This window comes from Gopherus flavomarginatus, chromosome 14 (assembly GCF_025201925.1).
Source record: "Gopherus flavomarginatus isolate rGopFla2 chromosome 14, rGopFla2.mat.asm, whole genome shotgun sequence".
NCBI lineage: Eukaryota > Metazoa > Chordata > Testudines > Testudinidae > Gopherus > Gopherus flavomarginatus.
Window position 1 is genome coordinate 6,406,746 of NC_066630.1, and position 25,585 is coordinate 6,432,330.

Sequence of the window (25,585 nt, forward strand, 5' to 3'; positions counted from 1 at the left end):
ATCAAGAATCCAGAAGCTTTTTACCTTTCAGTACATGTCCTTAGAATTTATTAAGTTCTTTCCCTGGGAAAGTCTGCATGAAGTGACCCATACAACAGTAGTCTTAACAAATACAGGATTTATTAGAAATGGAGAAAACTGAATTAAAACAAAAGAAACTGTTTAGCATGTCTAGATTTACACTTCTTATAAACTGAATCAGATGAAGTATTTTCAGCCTAGCTACAGAGGAAAAACAAGAGAAAGCAGTAGCTTACATCCCTTGAATGCAATTTCCTCTTCCCAACCATTTGAACACAGCAAGGGAGTAACTATCTAGATGACAATGAAATGCCGACACTACCCAGAGTTGTCTCTTGTGAAGCTCCTGCAGCTGTGTCAGCTTGCAGGTCCAGGTGTGGGCTCCTTTGATCGAGAGTGGCTGAACCTTTTTCCCCAGTTTTCTCGAGTTACCTACACAGAGACTTATGTACACTATAAGGTTTAACTCATTGTTTTCTCTAAGAGATGGTGCACTAAGAGTACAAAAACCCTTAACAATGATTAATCACCATCTTTCAAAGGTTTAATGGCCAAGGTTGGAGACCATACTTCGCAGACCAGCCTGCATGTCTCTGTCCCAGCCATTGTCTATATTGTTCTTTCAAAAAGCCGATAGGATTTTCCTCAAAGCCAAACATTCCCACCCCCCCCATCCCTCTCATTTTCCATTGTTATGAATTAGAGACAAGAAGTCCAGACCATCAATCACAACACATAATTTGGTTTTAGAAATTCTTTTTTGTTTACAGTCAAGTAAATAGAAATTGGGAGTGTTGCCTGAGGTCAGAGGGATTTTCATTGTGATAGCCAGTATTGTCACCTCCAAGCATTCAAAATTCATGAGTCAGGCCCTGAAAAATCAAATTTTTAAGAAAAAAGCCAAAAGATTTTTATCTATCTTTGGTGTCTTATTTAAGGTTCACATTTTCAAATTTTTCTCTCTAAACATGAGAGCTAGAAACTTTTCTTTTAAATGAAAGCTGATATTCTCACATCATCATATGAACCCAGAAGCTGAGAGTGTAAGAAAAATACCAAATATCATGAGACTTGAGATAAAATTGCAAGACTTGGCACCACTGGAAATCACAAACCATATATTATGGATTCAGATAGTGAAATAAGCATCAGGAGGAGATGTAATATTTCCAGTAATGAACACTGACATGACAATGTTGGCCTGGTTTAAAAATGAGGAGGTGGGTGGAGGGGAAAGATAAGAACACTTCCTAAAAAGCTGTCTACTTTGGCACCAATTTTCTCTGCTTCCCTTGCTATTACTGCAAATATTTCTCTACTCTGCTCCCCTTCTTTTAAATTCTAAAGTGAATTTCTCTTGTGTTGGACAACAGTTTATTGCCATGGAAGTGGTCATGATTTCACACATTCAGTATTTGGCATAAGGAACAGGTGGACTGTGAGAAAGAAACAACCAGTGTAATCAAACTTGCACTAATGTCAGACCTCTTGCAAATGGTAACTTGTAAATTCAATTGAAGGACAAATGCTTTTAAAGAAGGAAGCTTTCACTTTTTAAAAATGTCCTGTTGCATTCTAAAGTCCAGCTGATGCCATTCCTGGGATTTGCATATCAGATATCTCAATGCACAAGATCAAAAATCATGGAACGTTTTCAGATTTGCAAGTGATTGAAGTGCAAATGTGACATGTTTTTCTGTGTCTTTTGATTTATAAATGTAGCACAGAAAATAATGTATGAAAGACAATGGGATGTAAAAATATAATTTATTTTTAGAAGATCCTCCAGTGTAAATGCTGTTCTTTAAAGGAGCCATTATAAGAGAAGGAAAGATGGTCTTGTGGTTTAGGCACAAGTCTGTCAGTCTACTGAGTTTTAGCCCTCGATGTATGACGGAACTTTCTGAATATGACCTTAGTCAGTGTCATAAACAGATAAGAAAAGTTAATAGCACAGAAGTACTTCATATCTCTTTGCCGGAAAAGGTTAACAAGAACAGTGAGCCTGGCTGTCACCTGACCAGAGGACCAATCAGAGGACAGGATACTTTCAAATCTTGAAGGAGGGAAGTTTTTGTGCTGTGCTGTTAGAATTTGGTGGTTGTTCATCTGGGGGCTCAGAGGGACCAGACGTGCAGCCAGGTTTCTATCCAATCTCTCCACTACAGGCTCTTATAAGTTCAGACTAGTGAGTACTAGATAGATAAAGCGAGTTAAGCTTATGTTTGTTTTCTTTATTTGCAAATGTGTATTTGGCTGAAAGGAGTTCAAATTTGTATTTTACTGAAAGGATTTTAATTTGTACTCGTATACTTAGGCTGGGAGAGTATTCCCAGTGTCTATAGCTGAAAGACCCTGTACCTCTTCCATTTTAAATTTACAAAGATAATTTTTACTGTTTTTTTCTTTCTTTAATTAAAAGCTTTTCTTGTTTAAGAACCTGATTGTTTTTTTTATTCTGGTGAGACCCCAGGGGACTGGGTCTGGATTCACCAGGGAATTGGTGGGGAGAAAGGAGGGAAGAGGGAGAGAGAGGCTGATTTCTCTCTGTGCCAGGATTACTTTCTCTCAGGAAGAGTCTGGGAGGGGGAAAGAGAAGGAGGGAGGAAGGTGAATTGTCCTCCCTGTTTTGTGATTCAAGGAGTTTGAATCACACAGTGATCTTCCAGGATAACCCAGGGAGGGGAAGCCTGGGAGAGGCAACGGTGGGGGAAAAGGTTTACTTTCCTTGTGTTGAGATCCAGAGGGTCTGGGTCTTGGGGGTCCCCAGGCAAGGTTTTGGGGGGACCATAGTGTACCAGGCACTGGAATTCCTGGTTGGTGGCAGCGCTACAGGTTCTAAGCTGGGATTGAGCTTAGAGGAATTCATGCTGGTACCCCATCTTTTGGACGCTAGGGTTCAGAGTGGGGATTATACCATGACAGTCAGTCACTTCTCTGTTTTCAGTTTTCCCGTCTATAAAATGGAGATAATGCCTCACATCTCTGACATACACAAAAAAAGCCCTTTTAAGTTAAGGTTGACTGTACATGTCATTAGTTTAAGGGTATAAAATAAATCCTTATATTAATGTTGCGTAATACATAAATACCAACTACTTATAGTGGAAATTTCAGAGTTAAGGTTAAACTTACAGGAAACCCAAATGTTTTTGAAAGCAGGAAAAAATAATCATTGAGGTATCGAAACTCCACCCTCTGTTGGTAACTCTTAGCTGGAAAATCTTTCAATATGTAATTATATTTAACAGTGCATATGACTAGAGCAGCGGTTCTCAAACTCCATGGCACTGTGACCCCCTTCTCACAACAAAAATTACTGCACTACCCCAAGAGGTGGGGACCTGAAGCCCAAGCTCACCCAAGCCCTGCCGCCCCAGATGAGGGGAAGGTGGATAAAGCTGAAGCCTTGGGCGGCGGGGGAGGCATGTAGCCTTAGCCCTGGGTTTGGGCTTGGGCTTCAGACTTGCTGGGGCCCAGGGCCAACGCCAGCCTTGGTGACCCCATTAAAATGGGGTTGTGACCCACTTGGGGTCCCAACCCATCTTGTGAGAACCCCTGGATTAGAGTAAAAATGATTTTACAGGACTGTTTTCCTGATTAAAAAATGGAGCTAATCAAAAAAGTCAGTGCTTCATTTTCCTTTCTAACTTGCTCTTTATGCCTCTGTTAAAGAGCAATGGATTTATTGCATTACCTCACCGCCTAGAGTGGATCAATTTCATCAGTGTATCATGCACATGCTATTTTTAACAGAACTGGAAGGGATAACCCTGCTGAAATTACATCATTAATATACACAGCTGAAAGGAAGTGGCACAAATCACAACAGTGCCCTAGAAGGATTATTCCTCTGTTGTATTTTCTGCCTCTTTGGATGAATTATTCAATTTGTATAGTTTACATGGCGATAGGATTGGCAACTAATGCTTATGAAGTGTTTGGGAAATAATTTCCTATAACCAGTCACATGAAGATGGGTATAAGAGTGGAAACAATTCATTTTGTTATAAAAGCAGGTTTGATATGACCTACTTCTTAATTGGTGTGTGGAGGGAGTTTAAAATAAATTAAACCTATTGTCTTCAGTCAAAACAATGGCATTCAATAGGCAGATATTAAAGAATTTGTAGAGGTCTTCCTATTGGTATCTGCTAGCAAGGCATGGTGGGAACAGAGGGTTTGAATTTAAAATGTGATTGTATCCATCACTTATCTTCAAGGCACAGCATAGTCTCGTGGTTAGAGAACAACCTCTTGGGACTTTAATCCCAGTTCCCAGGGATTCCCAGTGACTTTGACCCGTACAGTTTAAATCGCTACCTCAATTTCACCATAGGCTTTATCCCTTTTTTTTTCTTTCCATATCAGGATCACAGAGATGTTGTGAGGATTAATTATCTAATGGTTCTACCATGCACTGAAAAGATGACTTACAAATGCTGAGTATTAGCAAGTGAAATAAAATTGAATTATTGCCGTATCCCTACTGGGAACCAATGTGCAGTCATGCTTTATTGAACATAGGCTTGTGTTTTGTTTTGTTTTGTTTTTGTTTTTTTTACAAATTAGCATAAATCAGAATGTTGAGGCCTAAAGTTTTAGGAAAACGTGCACTTATGCACATGCAATACTGAAAATTAAGGATTTAAAATTTAAGTTGACAAATCCAGAAACTCTAGCTGATAGGAGCAGAAGCAGCCAAAGCAGGTACTCCTGCACTGGGGAAGAAGGGGGTTCAAGGACGTCCAACCAGAGCCCCTCATCTCCCCAACACCCCTCAGACCCGGACCTGTGGAGGAGATGCTCCATCAGGAAGATTGCCAACTCTCTACTCATACAAAACCAAACACCCTTGCCCCACCCCTGCCATGCCCATCATATGAGGCCACACCCCTTCTCCAATACCCAGCCCCTGCTCATTCCATCCCCCCTCCCTTTCACTCACCCTCCCCATCCTCCCTCCCTCCTTCCCTCATTTTCACCAAGCTGGCTCAGGGGGTTGGGGTGTGTGAGGAGGTGAGGGCTCTGGCTGAGGGTGCGGGCTCTGGGGTGGGGTTGGGGATGACGGGTTTGGGGTGCAGTAGGGGGCTCTGGGCTGAGATTGAGGGGTTTGGAGAGCGGGAGAGGGATTAGGGCTGGAGCAGGGGTCGCAGGAGGGGGTGCAGCTCCAGGCGACGCTTACTTCAGGCACTCCTCGAAGCAGCAGCATAGCTCCCCTCTGGCTCCTAAGTGAAGATGCGGCCAGGTGGGTCTGTGCACCTCCCCGTCCGCAGGCAGTGTCCCCGCAGCTCCCACTGGCCACGGTTCCTGGCCAATGGGAGCTAGGGTGGGGCAGCGCATGGAACCCCCTGCCTGCCCCTATGCCTAGGAGCTGGAGGGGGGACATGCTGCTGTTTCTGGGAGCCATGCAGAGCCAAGGCAGGCAGGCAGTCTGTCTTAGCCCTGCTGTGCTGCCAACCAGACTTTTAACAGCCTGATCAGTAGTGCTGACTGGAGCCACCAGCGTCCCTTTTCAAGCAGGTGTTCCGATCAGAAACCACATCCATCAGCAACAGAGGCACTGGGACCTATGTGATGCCTTCCCTTTCCTCTACCCCACCATATGGACTGGATAAATCTGCAGATACTCCAGCCAGTAGGAACAGGAGCAGCCAAAGCAGGGATGCTAAACATTCCGAAAACTTCCTAGTTTTGTCTGGACTTCCTCCACCCTGTACTGATGGGCTGTTTTGTTCCAACTTTCTCCCTCTACGTCCTTCAGACACTCTTTGCTTAGGCTTCATTTTATACCTGACTCTCTTCTCCCTTTCCAGGACCCCCTCATCTCCCTTCCCTTCCATTTGTCTTTTAAAATATCCCCTTCTAACTAGTCCCCTGCCCCTCCACACCCCAAAAATTGTGGCACTAACATATTCGTTGCCATTATATTCATTCTGCTTGTGTGTTATACCCATTCCCACAGTTGTCTGTCTTGTCTATTGAGATTGTAACCCCTTTGGGGCAGAGACCATCTACTACTGTGTTTGTGCAGTGCGTTGCATAATGGAGCCCCAATCTTCACTGGCCCTTAGGGACTACTGTAATAAATGTGATCAATAATAAATAATATGAACAAAAACTTGGAGTTTTTGCCTCTTGTAGGTTGGTCCCACAAAACTGGTGTTTAACTTGAAAAGATTAGCTTGAATAATTTTTTTGTTGGTGAGTTTGAAATACCTGCTCTTGCTCCATTTTGTTTCAGAACTATACAATTTTAACTTATTCAGAGCTGCAGAAATCATTCAGTAAAGATTTGAACAGGCTGCCATCTGCTCTTAATACTTTGGTCTTTTATCACCAGAAAGCACTACAAGCCAAGGCATGCTGTCCCAGCAGCTGCTGCATTGTAATCTCACTGACGTGGCCCCTTGTACGCTAACATGGCTATGTACTGCAGACCACATGCATGTTTTGAACATGTTGTAAATAAAAATATAAATAAAATAATCAGATCCTGATCTGGTGGATTCATCTTAGAACTTCGATCTGCACACCCTTTTCAGACCTGATTGAACACATTCATGTTTTTGTTTGAGATAATGGAACTCGAATAATTTTGTATGGAAAACAAAATTAACCTTATATGCTAGTTCCCCATTTATCTGAATGAATGTAGAACCTGGGGCGTTTATTGACTTAATCATGGTTTTGGATCAGAGGAGAAACTTTTAATGTAAGTTACGACTATCAGGCAACATAAGTTATTTAAAATAATATTTTGGGGTGTTTTAAAATAGGACTTTCTACTAATAATTCCATTCTCACAGAGCTGATATAGTTTGATTATGTTGGACCAGATTCTAATCCCTGTATGTGGGTGGAATAGCACTCTTATTTTACCAGTTGTTTCATTGTTTTTAAATGGGGCCATTCTAGTCATCGTGGCTAAAGGTGTAAGAATCTGGCCTTCTGAATTGAGGGTATTTCTTACAACCTAGGAGAATATCAGGGCTCAAAACATAACTCCCAGTTGCAGGGGGAACATAAATTTGGTTTACAGTGCTCTTCTGTGGATGAGTTCCTTCCAAAATGTGTCAGGATGGGTTGTCTCTTTATTCAGCTGACAGTACATATCTAGAAATTTGGCATCTTCAGTTGCAGTAGGTTTTTCCTCTTTGGGAGGTGGTGGGATTTTAGCATGGCCTTCGTTTTAGTACAATTTATGTATGTTGTGGGCACAGAGAGAGGCTAAATCCTAGTACAGCTAAGCTCGTACATATTTTTCCATAGAAAGTGACTCTCTTTGAGATTTGTTTTATACACCAAGTTATAAAACTTTTTGAACTAGGATTTATAGTCAACTAGTTACATTTTGTTTCCTGCTGAATTAAAGATTCCTGCCAAGGAGCAAACTCTCTGTAGGATAGACCTGTCCCTTTTTAAAAAACAAACAAACAAAAAAGCCTAGATCTCCTAATGTTCAGAGGCAGACCGAGTAAGAACATTAAATAAAACAATGCCTTGGTCATTTAGAACCAGACTGACAGTAAAGTGTAGTTTGGAGTTTGGGCACGTTACTTCTCCAAAAAATTATATATTTAATTTACAAACAAAGTTTTACATATCTACTCTCTTGTAGGTTACGCTAAAAGATATTTTTCACTGGTTTGGAATGTGTGATTAGATATGAAAAGCCTGCGCAAAAATATTCAGGTACCGAAACTGTTTGCAACTGAGCATTTATGCATACAGTCACAGTAATTTCATGAGCACACTTCTGAAAATCAGAATTTTACTCTGATTAGAGAAAATTACTATTTGTCTTCTAACTTGAAAACTAAGACAAAACATTGGGCCTGATTTTTAGGCAAATCAGGCATCCAGTTGCATGCGTAATTTACATGTATTCCCACATTTGTGTACGAATAGCTAATTAGATGCAGTTAGATGTAGAGTTACCCAGTTTGTGTACACAAATATGGTAATTATATGTTCAGATTAAGACCTCAATCCTGCACATGCTTAACTTTTATACACTGTGCAGTATAAGGCAGTAGGGAATTACTTCACAGTTCATGAAGGTATGGCCACACTTTCACATCTTTGCAGGCTTGGTGCCTGCCTACACATGCAACTGTGTGCCTGAAGAGTCTGAATAGTGTACTCCCTGCCACACACGCACTCTGTAAAAAAAAAGAGGGGCATGCAAGATTACTGTCCAGGTATTTTGTGCTTTTATAGAGGACATTTTTCCTTAAACCAGCTTTTGAAGAGTATTCTTCATAAAATAAAAACAAATATTTCCTCTGTAGCTGCAGTATCTGTAACTAATAAGAGAGGACTCTTGAAGCCTTCCTTGTCCTTGCTACACAGTTCAATTTTGTTGTCAGAAGTCTCCCCTCCTCCCTTCTTTTCTGCCTACCACATTATAGCTTTAGCTCTGGGTCCACGAGAAGTATACTTTCAAAGGAATAGCACCTGTCTAGTTTAGCATGTGACTGTTCTCACACTTCCTAAGAGTGCCAGGAGCTGATCTACAATACGTCTAGTACAGCAGCTCCTTTTGAATAAATTAATCAGTACAAATGTTTTAACTTTAAAAAAAAAAACAAGCAAACCTGTGGCAGCTGTCTGTAAAGTGAGTAAGCTATGTAGTTTTATGTTGGTAACACAAAACTTAGTGCTGGTAGCCCAAAATATTTGGTAAGAAAAACTTCAATTATTTAGGTTCTAGTGTTTGAACATATGTTTTTTTTCTGAAAACAGCTGAATGATATTCATCTGGGTTTTAGATTTTCCTCTCCAGATATGAGTCATCTCCCACGTTCAGTGCAGACAGTGAGATGTTTTTCCATAACCCCTTAAATATAACAAAATCCTGGAATGATTATGTAGGTAAACATTGTGGCCTTTTGTGGCTAGCTAAATGCTGACAGCACTATCTCTGTTCATTAAATTCATACATTGTTTAGATTTTAGCTTGTAAGAGCTAAAATATATGGACAAGGGTTTGGGTTATTTTTAATCTAGATCCTGTTTTGGAGAAACATGAAAGGGTTACTCAGAGTCTTCAAATTAAATGAACCAAACTGAGGAAATAGACAGGATTATGCTGAATAGTAGCCTTTTGAATGGAGGCAGGGGACACAGCCCATGAATATTGAGTTTTCCATATGCTGCCAAAAAATAAATTAACATTTTTTTTAAAGCTGTGTAATTCCTTCCTGTGGGATAATGCAGCCTGTAGGTTTCTGAGTGTTATTTTAAATTAAACTAGGATCACATTGTCACCAAAAAAACATGTGTACTGAGCCCAGTGCTAAACCCATTCTATTAACCGGAAGAAAGTCTTTAATTTCCAAGTAGCAAGGAAAAATGACAGTTCTCCTGAGCTTTCCACCATTAGCATTCTATGGACATCACTGTTGTTGACTGGGAAGTTATTTTCGCTGCACCAGGTTTCCAGCTACAGTGTGCTGCTGCTCTTCTAGGGTAGGTAGTGGAGACAATCAGAAGACCAGCTGTTTTGCTGCTGCTTTTCTGGCTATAGCTCCTTTTCTTCACAGCTCCAATATCCTCATTGTCTCAGGCTGCGTCTTCACTACCTGCCGTATCAGCGGGTAGCAATCGATTTCTCGGGGATCGATATATTGCGTCGCATCTAGACGTGATATATCCATCCCCGAATGCACTCCTGTCGACTCCTGAACTCCACTGCAGCAAGCGGCGTAGCGGAGTCGACGGGGGAGCCGCAACGTCGATCCCGCGCCGTGAGGACGGTAGGTAATTCGATCTAAGATACTTCGACTTCAGCTTCGTTATTCATGTAGCTGAAGTTGCGTATCTTAGATCGATCCCCTCCCCTAGTGTAGACCAGCCCTCTGAGGGAGCTCTCAACAGAGCAGCTCTTTGCTGCCTTATGGTGGGCATCTACAGAAAGACAATATGCCCCATTGTGAGACTGATTTGGATCCCACCATCATTTGACATTTTATCTACTAAGCTTTTTAGGATAGATAGTTCCCTCAGAGTAACTGTACACCTAGGGAAGTCTTCAGTAAAATGTTTGGGTTTGGGTTAAGAAGAGCTGAAGAAGACTCTGTGTAGCTTGAAAGCTTGTCTCTGTCCCAACAGAAGTTGGTCCAATAAAAAACATTACATCACCCATCTTGCATCTCTATTATCTTGGGACTGACCCAGCTACAAGAACACTGCATAGAGCTCTTAAGAACATTTTGAGTGTTCTGCTTTACAACTGTCTTTCTTCACTTCCACGTTGCTAAGTACATAATTGAGCTGCTGAGTAACGAGTGTACCAGGCTGCATCTAGAAGAATATAAGCATGAATTTAGTAGATTGATAACAGTATAAGACAAGGTGCTTTTACGCTGAAAAATCCAGTCATTGGGAAAGAACTCTACACAGTAACGTTAAGTAGTCATCTTATAATTGCCCCCAGATGAGGAGAGATTATCTCTTGTGATTCTATCTTCTGCTGCAGCTTCATAAGGACAGTTTTTCAGTCTGTCCATGTCAGAAGATCATACTACACTTTCATACCTTTCCAACAGCTATCATATTCTGCATTCCTTTATAAAGGGACATATAAGCTGTATATTAAATTATTACACAACTTGAGTACTTCTCAGCAGAAACATACTTTGCACTTGCATAAAGGCTGCAAGATCAGTTGACGTAATGTCCATGTTTCGTACCTTGATTAGATGGTGATTTATTTATTAGGTAACTTCTCACATGAAAGCAGGTTAATTCTCTGGCAGCAAATCACCCTACCCTTTCTGGTGATGTCTAAGTGACAAGATGTTTAATAATTTACATTTCATCACTAATATAACAATAAAAGGGATCATTCTTATGTGACAGATCAGCACGTGTTTAGCTATACATAATGAATTAAATTTTCATCCTTTTTGGAGTCAGCTTTGCTCTCTTAGCTACTTTTAGAGATTCTTCAAAAAGAAACACTGATTCGTAAATCTATCCTCCCTCACTCATTGTTAGGGTACCATCTCTTAGTTTTAGAGAGAGTAAAAAGGGTCTTTTAGTATACTTTACTTACTAATGTTCTTTTTTTCTAATGTTGGTATAATTAGCTACCATTTTTGTGAGTGATGTGCATTTGTTAATTTGTCAGTTTAGAACTTAATTTAGCATTTATGTAATTCTTGCAGTAATTTTTTTTTTATAAAATTGTCTGTTATCAAATTTTCAGCTTTTAGAAGTGATACAATGTGTATTTCTCCTCTTCTTCAGCTTCCCTTTCCTCTCCCAAAAGGAAAGATTCTGTAATTGTGCACATTCCTCTTCCCCCTCCTTCAAAAAAGGACACCCCTGTTTAAATACCTCACCCTTCACATTCTGCCTCAATGTTTCAGTGCAGATTGGATGGCTCCTGCTTTTGACAGTGCTCAGGAATGGTTGCTGAGTGAGTTAATGTGTGGCAAAAAAGTTGGAGATTTTCTTGCTGTTTGTTAAATGGAGCATAGTTTAAGTCTAAAGGTTTCTCTGTCATCCTTTTAATATTCAATGATACAGAACCCATCGGGTCATAAGTTTGAAAGTTCAACTGAACAATTTTATAAAATGTAGGGCCTCTGGGATACTCTTTTAAAAACAGAGGGTTCCTGTGGGGAGATATCAAGGACAGATCAATGTTTCTAATTGTCTCTGTTTGTAATCACAGCTCTGTTTATTTAGTATTAATGTTAAAAAAAAATTGAATCTACAATCAGATGACGTCACCAGTGATAGAGCCAGGTGACACTTGGTTTGCAAGGAGGCCATGTCCCTGTGGGATTTGCTATGATGATGATTGACTATTTAGAATTTTTGTTAAAAGGAGTTACAATGTAGATTTTCCTAAGCTTCCAGTCTGTGCTGTGTTTCTCATCTCCCACTTGTTACTGAATTTAATACACTGTTGCAAACTACTACCAGATTCTGAGTGCTCTATTCTGAAAGGTGCTGAGCCCTCAGTTCCCATCTATGTCAGCTTACTGGCCATGCTGGCCACCTTCTATAGTCCTGGCCACCTATTTCCATGTTGTCATGTATACACAAAATTGCGACTTTTTTTTTTTTAATTCTCTATGGAGCCCTCTTGGCTTACAGTATGTGAATCGTTGTGTGCTGAGTGGTAGAGAGCAGGTGAAATAAAATGTGATGGTAACTGGATCACAAAACTTAGCATTGTAAATTTGGCACAGCAGCAGATCCATTCATGTATTTGCTGGGATCTCATAATTCTATGGCATAAAATAGTGCCAACTTCAAGGGAAGTTGTCGTGTTCCACTACTCCCAGGATCCAGACAATAAATGATTTTAAGTGAGGGAAAATATCTGCTTTTTTTTTTTTAATTGAAACCATTGGGGTGCGGAGTGTTTAAAAAGAACTTTTAAAAGTTAAAGAAGTTAATTTATATTATGCACACATGAGTATTTTTTTACCACAGTTCTACTTTTCCTGGCATTCTACCAGTACTTTTAGGGATTCTTTTGTTTTAGAAAGGTACTCCTATATGATTTCTCTTTTCATTTTTTAAGTTACTGTACTATACATTTGTTTAAAAACTGTGAGCAAACAATGACTTGGAATGTGTTTTATTGATTGCTTAAGACAGGCACATATTTTAAACAAACATTTAATCAGCTGTACTTTTCTTTGAATGCTTCAGTGTTCCTGTAAGGAAACAAAGCTTCATGAATGAAGTTAATAGATTAAGACCACAAATGACTATTATGATCGTGTAGTTTGACCTCCTGCATAACATAGGGCATAGAATTTCACCTATGAGGTTGCTTATAGACTAACAGACGTTTTGGAGCATGAGCTTTCGTGGGTGAATACCCACTTCGTCAGATGCATGTAGTGGAAATTTCCAGGGGCAGGTATATATATATGCAAGCAAGCTAGAGATAATGAGGTTAGTTCAATCAGGGAGGATGAGGCCCTGTTCTAGCAGTTGAGGTGTGAAAACCAAGGGAGGAGAAACTGGTTCTATAGCTGGCAAGCCATTCACAGTCTTTGTTTAATCCTGAGCTGATGGTGTCAAATTTGCAGATGAACTGAAGCTCAGCAGTTTCTCTTTGAAGTCTGGTCCTGAAGTTTTTTGCTGCAGGATGGCCACCTTAAGGTCTGCTATAGTGTGGCCAGGGAGGTTGAAGTGTTAATTTGCTGCTTTTACAGACCCAGACAGGATTTACAGGATTCTTTGCTGCTTTTACAGATCCAGACTAACATGGCTACCCCTCTGATACTTGACCTATGAGATTTGCCTTTTTAATAGTTGTCTTGTAGCTTCTCTCATATTTATTTACTGAGTACTGATGGTGTGCTGGGTGCTGTATTAAAGTCAACACAGTCTCTGCCATGTGGATCTTACAATTTAAATTGTGTATCCACTATTCTACATACAACGTAAATTGAACCTATGTGCAGATAGTCTCTACCTATGTACTATAAAATACTCTTTTACACTGAGTGCATGGTTGTTTCTCACTGAAAGGCTTCCATAGCATTTGTTCTAAATGGAGAGTTTTTCATTTTGTAATTTTACCCTATAGAATCATAGGGTTAGAAGGAACCACGAGGGTGATTTAGTCTAATCCCTGATGGCTCAGCTCTGTTGCTTTGCTGTGTGAGATTTCCACACTCCTCTTTGCAGTCTAGTTATTCTTCTGTTAACCTTGTCTATATACAAAAATGTCTCAAAGACCTTCATCTATAACCAGTCTTTGATTTCAGGAAACATGACCGGAAATGTATCCTGAAGAAAGCATCAGCCTGTTTAAGCCGTCTGTGAAATAAAAAAAATGAAAACCAAGGCATTGTAAATTCTGTTAAGACCCTTAAAGTTAATTGTAAAAGGAGTCAAATGTTTGATTTTTCATATGCAGAGTTTACTTTTTAAAAATGTGGTTCTTATCTGTGTTACCCTTGCTGATATATGTTACATTGTTTATCCTTTTGAAGTCTTCATTGCTGTGATTGCTAATCTTGAATTTTTTAAAAATACCTTAACATTGGAATTGCCATTCTGGATCAGTTAAGTGGTCCATCTAGACCAGTTACCTGTGATTAACAGTGGCTAGTACCAAATCCTTAAAATGAAGGCACAAGAAACCCCATGGTAGACTGTTATGGAATGACCTGCCCCGAAAAGAAGCTTCCTCCTAAACACCACCATCTTTTCTTCTCCCCGTCCACTCCCATTTGCATGGCACGTAGAAGAGAAGAAGTTATTCAAGTAGTGATTCATATGAATGGTCAGCATTCCACTGGGTGCCAGTAATGAAGCTTCCTTGCTTTACCACTACCTTCATCACAACCAGCAAGCCAACTTTTGAGAGGTGGTTCAACAACCCTACTAGTCTGGTCCTGGACACTTCTTTTGCCCCAATTGCCAGTGAAAACAGGTGATGTTTTTGCTGTTGTGGACTGGATGTGTGTATCAGTCCGAATTGAAATCACTACTCATTCATTCTATGCAACAATATGTATTACAGCTATATCAATATGATCCTGATGACGGAGAGGGCGATTTCTGGCAAGGTACTACATGAAGCTCTAAATGTAATTTTAATGGTATAGCTCAGTTAACTCTCTGAGGCCTGGTCGATTTAACGCTGCGCCTGTCCACACTACACTGCTCTTTAGATCGATTTAAAGGGCTCTTTAAATCGATTTCTGTACTCCTACAAAACGAGAGGAGTAACTCTAAAATCGATATTACTATATCGGATTAGGGTTAGTGTGGACACAAATCGACGTTATTAGCCTCATTATTTAACAGTAGCTACCCACAGTGCACCGCTCCAGAAATCGACACTAGCCTCAGACCGTGGACGCACACCACCGAATTAATGTGCCTAATGTGGACGCGCACAATCGTCTTTATAATATCTGTTTTATAAAATTAGTTTAAGCTAATTCGAATTTATCCTGTAGTGTAGACGTAGCCTAAGTAATTCCTAGGGTTTTGAGTAAATGAGACAGATTCTGTGTTGTAATCTATCAAATAGCAAAGAAAGGGGAACAACTTCTTCTTCTTCGAGTGCTTGTTCATGTTGATTCCAAGTAGGTGTGCGTGTGCCACGTGCACAGTTGTCGGAAGGTTTTTCCTCTAGCGGTACCCGTCAGGTCGGCCATGTAGCCCCTTGGAGTCGCATCTTCATGTCAGTGTATATAGGTCCCTGTTGACCAGCTGCCTCTTCAGTTCCTTCTTGCCACTAGTGACGATCATTGAAGCAGCTCTCTTCTCTTGCTATGGTAATCCATCCCTTAGTGCAGGGGTCCCCAACGCGGTGCCCACGCGGTGCCCATGGGGCATCTAAATGTGCCCGCGTCCTGGCCGACAGTCGAGCATCCGCCAAAATTCGGCGGCATTTCGGCGGATGCTCGACCGCCACCATGGTCCTTCGTCTGGCATCTGCCAGATGAAAAGGTTGGGGGCCACTGCCTTAGTGGAATTTCCCTTGTTGTATCTGTAAATTGTTAATGTTAGGATTAGTTCGTTTTCATTAGTTCATAGTTAGTTAAGATAAGTTTTAACTGGGGGTTTCCCACCACCATGTTCTCCCCCTCCTGGGAACTGGGGCATGCCTCAGTATCAGGGATTCAAACCGTGCGGGTCCTGTCTGAAGCGCTATGCCAAAGGGAGACCCACATGACTCCTGTTTCAGTTGTTTGGGGGAAGCCCATTAGACTGAGGATATGTCTACACTACGAAATTAGGTCGATTTTATAGAAGTCGACTTTTGAAATTGATTTGATACAGTCGATTGTGTGTGTCCCCACTAAGTGCATTAAGTCGGTGGTGTGCATCCACAGTACTGAGGCTAGTCGACTTTCGGAATGTTGGACTGTGGTAGCTATCCCACAGTTCTCACAGTCTCCACCTTCAATTGGAATACTGGGTTGAGCTCCTAATGCCTCATGGGGCAAAAATATTGTTGCGGGTGGTTCTGGGTACATGTCGTCAGGCCCCCCTTCCTCCCTCCCTCCATGAAAGCAACAGCAAAAAATAGTTTCTCGCCTTTTTTCCTGGGTTACCCGTGCAGACAACATACCACGGAAAGCATGGAGCCCGGTCAACTCACTGTCACCGTATGTCTCCTGGGTGCTGCTGGCAGACGCGGTACTGCAGTGAAACACAGAGCATCCCCTTGCCTTGTCTTGCAGATGGTACAATACAACTGCTAGCCGTTGTCGTCCCATGCGTGCTCCTGGATGACCTCGGTTAGGTTGGTTGGGGGCACCTGGGCAGACGTGAGTGCTCCTGGCCAGTCTCTGTGAGGTCAGTTGGGAGCTCCTGGACAAAAATGGGAATGACTCCAGGTCATTCTCTTCTTTCAGTTTGGTCTAATGAGAGAGCTCCTGGAGGTCACTACCGTCGAATTGCGTCCACACTACCCCAAATTTGACCCAGCAGGGTCGATTTCAGCGCTAATCCCCTCGTCAGGGAGGAGTGCAGAAATCGATTTTAAGAGGCCTTTAAGTCTACAAAAATGGCTTTGTCGTGTGGATGGATGCCTGGTTAAATTGATTTGACACTGCTAAATTCGACCTAAGCTCGTAGTGTAGACCAGGGCTGAGAAGTGCAAAATCTGCAGAGACTTCTGCCCAAGGACTAAGAAGGAAAGGGACTTTAGGCTAAAATTGCCCATTCATCCCCAGCCAGCATAGGCAGTGTCTGACCCCAAACCCAACGTTTTGGTGAGGAGTGTGCCATCCTCAGTAAGAGAGGCAGAGAAATAAGAGTGCAGAGAAAGGACTTGGGCTCCAGAGACACAGTCCCATTCGCCAGTCCCACACAAGAAGTCGTCCAACAGAGGTTGCTCTCCCACTAGAGCAGAGCAAGGAGACACCCGACTCCGGCTCCAGCTCAGCTGGCACCATCCACTCCGACCTTGCAGGGAGGACCACTGAGTCCTGTTCTTGTGGAATCCCCAGTGCGGGAGTGTCAGGTGGAGGGTGCAACAGCAGGCAGTCCTCAGCCGCTACAGCTTTAACACATTTGTCCTGGAACACATTGTCCAAATTCAAGGATCTGCTTCTGGCTGACTCTTGTTGGGAGTTTGCTGCCGTTCTTGAGAAAGGCAAGGTCATTGCGAGAACCTCCTTACTGGCCTCCCTGCATTCTGCGGACTCGGCAGCCCGGACTACGTCAACAGCTATAGCTATGAGAAGGAACTCATGGCTTCAGGCATCAGGACTTCTGCTCAAAGTTCAGCAGACAATTCAAGATTTGCCTTTCAACGGCTCAGGGCTTTTCTTGGAGCAAACAGACTCTAAGCTCCACAGCCTTAAAGACTCATGGGCAACACTGAAGTCCCTGGGGCTTCATGCCCAACCCCACCCCGAAACATTTTCAGCTACAGCTTACCCCTTGCTTCTACCCTACTCCCCGCCCACACACCACAGACAGGACAATAGCAGGAAGTAGGGCAGGAGTAATAGATGGAGACCACCTGAGCCCTCCTCTAACAAGGGCCAGGGTTCAGCGAGGCAGCCCTCGGCCTCCAAGCCAAACTTTTGAGGATGCGATTCACCAGTCCAGATACTTCCCCTCCCTTCGTGAATCATCTATCCCATTCTACCATGCCTGGGCACAAATCACCTCAGACCAATGGGTCTTGAGCATGGTAGAATTGGGATATTCTCTTCAATTTTGTTTCCTCCCGCCTTTCCTTCCCCCCGCCACTTTCCCCATCCCTCTTCAGGGACCCCTCTCACGAGCAACTTCTCACACAGGAGGTGCAAATGCTCCTATAACTTGGGGTGGTAGAGGAGGTCCCTCTGGAATTCAGGGGCAGGGAGTTCTAGTCTTGGTATTTTGTAATCCCAAAGGTCAAGGGTGAGCTCAGACCTATTTTTAGACCTGCGAAACCTCAACAGATTCATGAAGAAGGTGAAGTTCTGCATCATCTCCCTGGCTTCCATTATCCCTTCCCTGGATCTGGGGACTGGTATGACAGCCTCAACTTGAAGGACGCATGCTTTCACGTGTCCAGAGTTCCGTCCCACAGACAGTTCCTCCGTTTCGTGGTCAACAGTATCTACTATCGGTTTAGGATTCTTCCCTTTGGCCTCTCGGCAGCCTCTTGGATGTTCATCAAGTACATATCCGTCATAGCCACCTTCCTGCAGAAGCAGCAGGTGCATAAATTCCCTTACCTAGACAATTGGCTAATCAAGGGCCACTCTAGGGCCCAAGTGGAGGACCACATGAGCCTGATTTGGGCGATGTTCGACAGGGTCAACCTGATACTGAATGTGGTGAAATCAGTCCTAAGTCTTACTCAGAGGATAGAGTTCATCGGAGCTCTCCTCGACTCTGGTCAAGCCAGGGCATTCCTTCCGGAAACATGCTTTCTTGCCATGGGCACCATCCTAGGGAACTCAGGAGATACCCCACCACTACAGTGCGAAATTGCCTGGAGCCGCTCGGCCATATATGTATGTAGTACAGCATGTTAGCTGCGGCTCCAACCCCTTCAACCTTGGCTAGCCTTGGTATACAGGCCGAGCCGAGACCACCTAGACAGGTTTGTCACACTCACTCCTCCATTTATCGAGGTCCTCCTGTGGTAGTTCAACCCACAAGTGCAGCAGTACCCTTCTCTGGGCCACAACCCTCGCTGTCTATAGTAACAGATGCATCAGCGATGGGTTGGGTTGCGCACCTAGGAAGAAGCAGGACTTCCGCTGCACATCAACATTAGGGAGCTATGTGTGGTTTGCCTTGCTTGCCAGATGTTTCAAACCCATCTAGAGGGCAGATGTGTATCAGTATTGACAGACAATACAACAGCAATGTTCCATATAAACTGATAGGGTGGTGCTCACTCCTCTCCCCTGTGCCAGGAAGCCCTCAAGCTGTGGGACTTCTCCATCACCCATTCGATGCATCTGGAGGCATCGTACCTTCTGGGCTCTCAGAATGAATTGGCCAGTCATCTCAGCAGGTCCGTTCACAATCACGAGTGGTCCCTCTGCCCACATGTCATGATCAACATCTTCCAAAGGTGGAGATTTCCTCTGACAGACTTGTTCACAACACAGCACCACAGGAAGTGTCAGCAGTTTTGTTCCTTCTTGAATCTGAGCCCGGGCTTACTCATGGATGCCATTCTCCTCCCTTGGAAGGGGGACCTGCTGTACACATTCCCGCCCTTTCTGCTCATGCACAAGATCCTGCTGAAAGTCCAAAGAGAGGGAGCATCAATGATCTTGATAGCACCGGCATGGCCACGTCAACACTAGTTCACCACACTTTTTTAGACCTGTTGGTGGATACACCTATAGCACTGCCCTGGTCCCAGACTTGATCACGTAGGACCACAACCATCTCCAGCATCCCAGTCTAGAGTCTCTCAAACTCACAGCATGGAAACTCCTTGGCTGAGCCCTTTAGAGCTCACATGCTCAGACTCTGTTAGGGAGGTTATCCTTGGCAGCAGGAATCCTCCAACTTGAGCCACTTATTTGGCCGAGTGGAAGAGATCCTTGATTTGGTCACTTCAAAAGGATAGTCCACCGTTACAGTCATTGATTCCCTTCATCCTGGACTATTTACTGCACCTGAAACTGGAAGACCTGGTGGTGTCATCAATAGAGGTACACCTGGCCGCCATCTCAGCTTTCCATTCTGTTTCTGCTAGTTGGTCATATTCACTAACCCCGTGGTTGGCTGCTTCCTCAAGGGACTAGATAGACTGTACCCTCAAGTAAGACTGCCAGTCCCCCCATGGAATGTCAACCTGGTGCTCTAGAGCAGGGGTGGGCAAACTACGGCTCGCAGGCTACATCCGGCCTGCCAGCTGATTTAATCTGGCCGTCGAGTGCCCGCTGGGAAGCAGGATTTGGGGCTTGCCCCCCTTCAGTTGGGGAGCAGGGTTGAGGGCTGCTCCGCGTGCGCATGCCATGGCTCTGTGCAGCTCCCGGAAACAGTGGCATGTCCCCCTTCCAGCTCTTATGTTTAGGGGCAACCGGAGGTTCCGCGCAGTGCCCCTGCCCCGAGCGCCATCCCTGCAGCACCCAGGGGCGCCACTTGCTGATGGGGCAGCGCGCAAAGCCACCGGGCCACGCCCCTGCTTTGGAACCGGGGAAAAGGACATATCACTGCTTCCAGGAGCTACTTGAGGTAAGCACCTCCTGGAGCCTGCACCCCTGAGCCCCTCCCATGCCCTGATCCCCCTCCTGCCCTCCAAACCCCCTTGATCCCAACCTAGACCACCCTCCTGCACCCCAAATCCTGCATCCCAAGCCCCAGCCCAGAGCCTGCACCCCCAGCCGGATACTTTCTCCCTTCCCCCCTGCACCCCAACCCCAGTTTTGTGAGCATTCATAGCCCGTCATACAATTTCCACACCTAGATGTGGCCTTGGGCCAAAAAGTTTGCCCACCCCTGCTCTAGAGGCTGATGGGCCCTTCTTTTGAGCCCCTAACAACATGCTCTCTCCTCTACCTTTCCTGGAAGGTGGCATTCCTGGTGGCTATAACTTCAGCCAGGAGGGTGTCTGAGTTTAAGGCCTTGACATCTGAGTCAACTTATACATTTTTTTATAAAGACAAAGTACAGTTGTGGTCACACACATCTTTCCTCCCAAAGGTAGTTTCTCAATTCCACACGAATCAGGACTAGCTGCACGGTAGTAACTCGGAATGGATGCTTCACTTCCTGGATGTCAGATGAGCATTAGCTTTTTGCATTGAGCGTACAGAGCCATTTCGAAAATCAACACAGCTCTTCATTGCAATTGCTGAGAGGATGAGGGGGCTCCCAGTGTTGTCCCAAAGGATCTCTTTATGAATCACAGCCTGTATTAGGATGTGCTATGGCCTAGCAAAGATACCTGCCCCAGCACTAACAGCGCACTCCACAAGAGCTCAGGCTTCCTCAGCAGCATTCCTGGCACAGGTCCCCATTCAGGACATCTGCAGGGCTGCGATGTGATCGTTTACCTTGCACTGTGCCATTACTCAGCAGACCAGAGATGATGCAGCATTTCGCAGAGCGGTGCTGCAGTCTGCAACTCGGAGAACTCTGACCTCTCCATCTAGGGAATACTTGAGAGTCACCTACTTGGAATCGTCATGAGCAAGCACTCGGAGAATTAAAAACATCGTAACTGGTGTTCTTCAAGATGTGTTGCTCATCTCCATTCCAAAATCCACCAGCCTGCCCCTCTGTCAGAGTACTCTGGCAAGAAGAGGCAGCAGATTGGCAGGGACCTATATATACCGCCATGAAGGCTCAACTCCAGAGGGCTCCACAGCTGACCTGACAGGTTCCGCTAGGAGAAAAACTTTCCGGCGACTGTGCATGTGGCGTGCACACACCTACTTGGAATGGACACATCTCGAAGAACAACAATTACGAGAGGTTGGTAACCATTTTTTCGTGATTGATAGATTGCTCCAAGTAGTTAGTCTTCACAGCAAATTTATGAAAGATTATTAAGCAATCCAGAGCTTTAAGATAAGTAATATCAACATATACTGGTGATGGGAGGTCCAGAAGTACAGATATGTGAATGGGTGACTGTCACAAGATTTCTGGACTTTTTTGTTTAGACCCGTGACATTTTTAATAACATTAACTAGATGGGGGAAAATTACTAGAATGTTAATATCTAAATAGGAAAACTCTGAAGACGATTGTGATGGATGCAGTATAGGAACATAACTTCTGTGCCCTGAACTGTATTGAATGCTCTAGAATAGATTGAATCTTACAGAATCCTATGAACCTGCCAATATAGTAGAATCCACTTAATCATCCGCTTGATAGATGGCACACCTTTTTAAATGGGTTGGTTGCTAGGGATGTATTCAGTGCAGTGCATTTAATTGACTCAGAACAGTGGATACTTGATATAACTGATATATCAACCAACACACCTAGTTTTGCATGTAGCCTCATCATGGTATGTTACGCAGGTGTTAGTTGGTATTGGCTAGGATAGGACTCCCACAGTGCAGGCTTTTGTGTTTTTTCAGGCTTCCTCCCTGTTATGTAGTATTACCTTAAAATAAATATATATTTTGTTGCTGTGCAATGTTTTTCTCTAAAGCAGTTTGAAATTAAAATGAATATTTCTCAGGAAAAGGTACTGTGTTCTGCTGAGAACCCAGAGAGTCCTGATCCTGCTGCATGAGTTCCTCCATTGATTTCATTAGTGGGAACAAGATTGGATAGTATGCTATTTATATTGTTCTGTTAGATTTAGTTCTTTTTTCCCCATAACAAATTAAGATCCTTTAGCAGTAGCTGATTATGGCTTATCTAAAGTGGGAAAATGAGTTATGCTATCCACATTAGGAATTTTTTCTACATACAATAGTTAGCATTTTATAATCCTAGTATAAGCAGCAAAAGTTGTAATTTTAACATGTTAGCTGGTTTAGGTGAAGAGAATTCATGGGAATACACATACATAAGTTCATATTCAAAAACGGTGTCAATAACCCAACTAGTAAAATGTATACAACTATTTTATTTTACAGCCGTGTACAGTCCTGTCTTGCTTGAATAACTCTAGCATTTGCTGGTATCTCTAGAGATGTTATCTGAATACTATAAAAACTGCAAGGAATGCAGAACAAAGCCAATATGGTAACACTTGATTGAAGATTTGAAGACAACTGAGTAACAGTTGCCAAATCTAAATGGCTTCCCTTTCCTCTGTCAATCTGTGAAGATGTGTATATTGCAGAAATTTATACCAGTCCTTCAACAAGTTTGTTCCTATTTTACCTTTATGCAGTTTTACCCAGCAAATAATGATCCACTCCAGTTAATGTTAATGTCTCTAACATTGCTTGCCAGTCATGATAAATCTCTAAGTGCATTTATTCCAGTCCATGTTCAATCTACAGCAATTCTGTGCTTTAGGGTGAATTGAACTTCTTTTAGAACATATATGGAGAGAAAAACATCTTACCCATTTTAAAGCATGTGTATATCTTCAAAGCAATGTACAGCCATCCTTTCAAAACCCTTTGGGAGATTACTTATTCTTAACGTGCCACATCTTCCACCTCCAAACTAAGGTGTTGAGGGTGCAACACTGTGATAAAATACAATAAAAATCATTACATTATGGTTTCAAAAAGGGCAGGGAAAAGTCTCTGAAAACTTTAAATTAAGATGGGCTCTAGAGTAGGAAAATGCAGTAAGTAATAAATACGAGGCAAACAGTAGCCACACTGAAAATGCATGGCAGGTATTTGTTTTTTGTTTGGTGGTGAGAGAGGGGGATTAAGTGGAGAAAGAATGGTTGAGCTGGAGTGTGTATGTGGGGGCTGGCAGTACCACAACTTAAACTGTTATCACAAAGGCATGATCATCAACTGACCTATGAAACAATTTTCGGATTCCTAAAAAGCATATGACTGAAGATGAGTCAGGACAAGGTTGCAGAATGACGAAGTTTCTAAAATAACCAGGGTCTAAACCAGCGGTTGGCAAACTTTTTGGTCCGAGGGCCACATCTGGGAATAGAAATTGTATGGCGGGCCATGAATGCTCACAAAATTGGGGTTGGGCTGTGGGAGGGGGGTGAGGGCTCTGGGAGTGGGGCCAGAAATGAGTTCAGGGTGCAGGAGGGGGCTCCAGGCTGGGATGGGAGAGTGGGGTGCTGGGGTGGTGGTGGTGAGGCCTCCGGCTGGAGGGTGCAGGCTTTGGGGTGGGGCTGGGGATGAGGAGTTTGGGGTGTAGGAGGGTGCTCTGGTCTGGGACCGAGGGGTTCAGAGTGCAGAAGGGGGATCAGGGCTGGGGGTTGGGGCATGGGGAGAGGCTTGGGGCGCAGGCTACCAGTGGCACTTACCTCAAGCAGATCCTGGAAGCAGCGGTATGTCCCTTTTCTGGCTCCAATGTGGAGGCACCGATAGGCGTCTCTGCATGCTGCCCTATCCGCAGGCACTGCCCCTGCAGCTCCCATTGAAGCACCGGAGGGGGCCATTGTCACATTTAGAAGCCGGAGAGGGGCCATGCCATGGCTTCCGGGAGCCACATGGTGCAGGCCTCGATCCTGCGCCCTGGCTGGAGCGGGGCCATGCTGCAGCTTCTGGGAGCCCTGCATGGTGCAACCCCCGACCCTGCTCCCTGGCTGGCACACCGGAGCGGGGCAAGCCCCAGACCCTGCTCCTTAGCAGGAGCTCGTGAGCTGACTTTAAACAGCTCGCCTGCCAGATCTGGCCCGCAGGCCATAGTTTGCCCACCATGATCTAAACTGTTACTGTCTTCAAAAACCGACAGGACCCAGCAAAAAGTATTTAATCAGCCAGAGTAAAGACTTCAAGAGGGGTCATGATTGTTGCAGCTAGCAAGAAAACAAGCTGCAAGTAAGTGATAAAATAGTACTGCTTGAAGCAATACAAGGAGAGAATATGAACGCGTTAAGCTTCTGTAATGTAGCCAGATACAATTTTACTGTTAAACGTTTTGTATTGTATTTGTTGTGTCCTGTGTATTATGTAAAATAGACTTACACAGTAAATATACTGCCAGGCTTACTAGTGATCCAGTGTATAAATAATTTTGAATAAGTATACAAGAACCTTGTTAAACTCTGTTCACCAGAAGCAAGGTGCTAGAGTTTTGGTAGGTGGATTTTGTTTGTTTGTTTGCATCCTGTCACCTGCAGCACCCACTGTTTGGACTGAAAATTCCAAGGAGGATGTTTTTGTCACAGTTTAATTGCTATCGGACCCCTAACACATTCTAAATATCCTTTTTAATGAAAAATTCCCTGTCTTTTTATATGTTTAGTCAAAAGGCAGTGGAAATTGTTGATAGAAATTTTGGAAGGTGATAGAAGAATGGTGAAAAGTGAGTACGTACACAGTTGAACTAGTTCTTTTTTGTGCAACTGATAAGGCAAGTAAGACTTCCATGGAGATAATGTGGCAAAAATTTGAAGTGCAGGATTGTCTTTTGTGGTAATGTGTCATAGGGGATGGTGGCAGCAATGCCAGTGAAGTTGTCTATCATCTTCCACTACTAGACCCTCTTTTCATTTGCTTAAATCTTTTTCAAATGTTAACTGTTCAGGCTGAAGTGTTCCCACTGTATGGGGGGGAGGGATAGCTCAGTGGTTTGAGCATTGGCCTGCTAAACCCAGGGTTGTGAGTTCAATCCTTGAGGGGGCAAAAATCTGTCTGGGGGATTGGTCCTGCTTTGAGCAGGGGATTAGACTAGATGACCTCCTAAGGTCCCTTCCAACCCTGATATTCTATGAGTAACTGAAATCAAATGGGAGCTGTGCTTGGAACATATAAAGTACTATAAAAATGCTAACCACTCTGAAAAAAGTCAGGCACTTAATATTAGTGGACCTTTTGACAATTTTCTCCTTAATCTCTGTGCCTCAGTTTTCCATCGGCAAAATGGGGATGATGATCTCTCTCTTCCTCACAGGGATGTTGTGAAGATAAACTCATTCGTGTTTGTGAAGAACTCTGATACTGTGGTTTTAAGTGCCACTGAAAGGCCATGAGCAAATAAAGAATTCTGTGTTCAATGCAGGGTTTGGGTGTTGTGCAGTAACTAAGTC

General features: G+C 43.4%; 1 protein-coding gene and 1 long non-coding RNA gene across 5 annotated transcripts in view; one reads left to right on the top strand and one right to left on the bottom strand.

Annotated features, from left to right (window-relative positions):
* ZCCHC14 (zinc finger CCHC-type containing 14) overlaps nucleotides 1–25,585 on the top strand; it is a 90,211-nt gene that overhangs the window by 43,172 nt on the left and 21,454 nt on the right. The gene's annotated exons all lie outside the window — the stretch shown is intronic.
* LOC127034122 (uncharacterized) lies at nucleotides 9,359–24,437 on the bottom strand. Of its 3 annotated transcripts, none has more exons than XR_007769308.1 (3): nucleotides 23,858–24,437; nucleotides 22,973–23,098; nucleotides 9,359–10,329 (listed from the first exon to the last, which is right to left on the bottom strand). It is a non-coding gene; the product is annotated as an uncharacterized LOC127034122 (long non-coding RNA). The 3 variants fall into 3 exon arrangements; XR_007769306.1 differs by lacking the exon at nucleotides 9,359–10,329 and adding an exon at nucleotides 12,610–12,704 and having other exon boundaries at nucleotides 23,858–24,435; XR_007769307.1 differs by lacking the exon at nucleotides 9,359–10,329 and adding an exon at nucleotides 14,925–16,335 and having other exon boundaries at nucleotides 23,858–24,436.